This window comes from Vipera ursinii (genome assembly GCF_947247035.1).
Source record: "Vipera ursinii genome assembly, chromosome: 1".
NCBI lineage: Eukaryota > Metazoa > Chordata > Lepidosauria > Squamata > Viperidae > Vipera > Vipera ursinii.
In genome coordinates this window covers 112,021,745-112,024,189 of record NC_139512.1, presented here as the reverse complement: position 1 = coordinate 112,024,189, position 2,445 = coordinate 112,021,745, and positions in this window count along the sequence as shown.

Here is a 2,445-nt window from a genome sequence, read left to right as displayed (position 1 = left end):
TTCTCTGATCAAAGCAATCAGTTTTGCCATTTCTGAATCCATCACTTTTTCCATCCATTCTTCTTTGTGGGACAAAGGAAGATAAAACTTTGGGTGCCATCATGAGACCTGCATCACAGTGCCTCCTGGGCCTTACTCTACTCCAACAGTGTCCTCTTTGTAACTACCACCATGAAAAACTGCAGCGCTGCACCCAGACTTGGAAGGACCATTTTAGTCCATTCAGTTTGTGCCTCAACATCAAGAACACTGAGGAATTAAGACATTAGGCCGAGCACCTCCACCATCCAGGTCAGTGATGAAGATCTAGGGAAGATGTTCCAATACTTAGGGTCCCATCTCTAAAGTGACAGTGGCATGACTGGAGTTGTGTACATGAGGGTGAATGCCACATGGTTGCAGTGGAATGAAATCACTGAAGTGATATGCAGTAGGCATATGCCAATTCACTTAATATCAAAAGTGTACAAAATGGTGGTCTGTCCGGTATGACACTCAGTGTTGGTCAACTATCAATAGTGATAAGTGCCCTTTGTATGTTATGGAGATATGCATGTTCCATTGGGCATTAGACATTTGACCATATCAGCAATGATACAGTCTGGCAGCATATGGGCATTGCATCTATAACAGAGAATGCAGGAAAAATGCCTATAGTGGTATGGCCATGTTGTATGAGTAGCACTCAACACTGTTGCCTGCCCCACCTACCATTTTAACATCAATGGCAAATGCCTTTGTGGAAGACCAAAGCAAAAATGGCAGGACATAAATAAGGGGGACATGAAAAATAATCCTGCTGGACCTGGTTGCTGGCATTCATTGATCTAAAAAAGAGATGTGTTCTTCCAGGTATGTGCTATTAGTTTTGTCACAGTGAGTACATTTCAGATTTCTCCTGCTTTTGCCAATCAAGGGGTTTCATATACCAGTATTTTTTGTAATTATTATGAGTTTTATTTCTGATGACTCATCTTTATCCTGACTGATCAATGCTCACAGAGCCAGTATCATGGAGCTGCAATTCCCATGGTTATTTGTGCAATGAAAGAGTTACTTTTGGTGAGGGGTAGCTCCATTTTGCCTGCTTCATTTCAATTTGCCAACACAGGGATGACTGCTGTTATTGTGCATTGCTAGTCAATTACATATCCTTGATGCCTGTCCACTAGCTAGTTCCACAGGCTGCTGGCCACAAAGCCAAAACTGGAATCTGATCACCTGCTGACAGCCCTTTGCCGCATCTGTCAGCTGGGTTATTTTTGAACATGGTTCTGGTACTGTAAACTTGTGGCCAGTACTATTCCAACTGATATGTGACAGGCACAGACAAAGAGCTGCCAGTTTTGTAGGAAAAAGTCCTCCCACCAGCCCAAGCTTCCTTTGGCCTGATGCAGCATTCTAAGTATCTGTCTAAACTCATCCAATCCTTCCCCGTATTAAGGAAAGTGTGTGATGCTTGTTTTCCCCACTAATAACGGCACCTGGTGGGATGGGAAACCAGCCAGAGATCTCCAACAAGTTATTTCCTTCACCTATGTATTGCAATAAATAAATGAGCATTGTCTTCTATGCCAGCTGTGTTACTGTGAGAGAATATGGATCTGCAATAGGGACCAATAAATTTATGTGGGAAGACTTCTCTGCTGGGGCTGGAGGACATTTTAACTTGGTTGTCTGGAAAAGCCCTAAGGGCTGAGAATGATGGGCAATTCCAGGCTCTGTAAAAGTGGGTGAGAGGAGTCAGAGGTGGGTTATCAAATCCCTTGCAGACACTGAGAGGTAGAGTGGATTTACATAGGCATTGTTTCCATCGCAAGGTGTTAATCACAGTACAGGATGCGCTATCTCAACTCATTTAGTGATTCACCAAGTATTCAGATAAGAAGCTTGAATGGTTTGAAAACAGATTGGAAATGTTAAAATATATGTGATCTGCCACAAAGTGAACTGCAATGTGTCCACCTAGTTAGATTTGACTCCATCCAAAATTAAGACCGTCCATGGTGTTCATCATCTCTGTGTTGAATAATGCTGTTTCCAAGCAGTTCAAAATCAAATCATAAGGAGGTCAAAGGAACGCCTGTCCCCTTTCCTCCTCTCTGCTGCCAGGCGAAGGGGAGAAAGAACTGGCATTAACGCCAAGCAGTTTTTATATAACAGAATAGGCTCTGGAGAAATGGCTGTTCAATCAATTAAAGCTGCTGAAAATGTCAACAGCAGAGAAAAGCAACAAGAAAGAAAGCAACAACAGTTCTCAGCATCTAGCCAACCTATTGATTGCTGGCTGGAGGGGGCAGTTTTCACTTGGTTAAATGAAATTTTAGTAGGCAGCAATGGGAAGCTGAAAGAAAAAGACAGTATCAGTTTACCAATAGGAACTTGGAGGAAATGAATATGTCCCCACAAGATAGCCTTGGTTAATTTAACCAATTTTAGTGAATT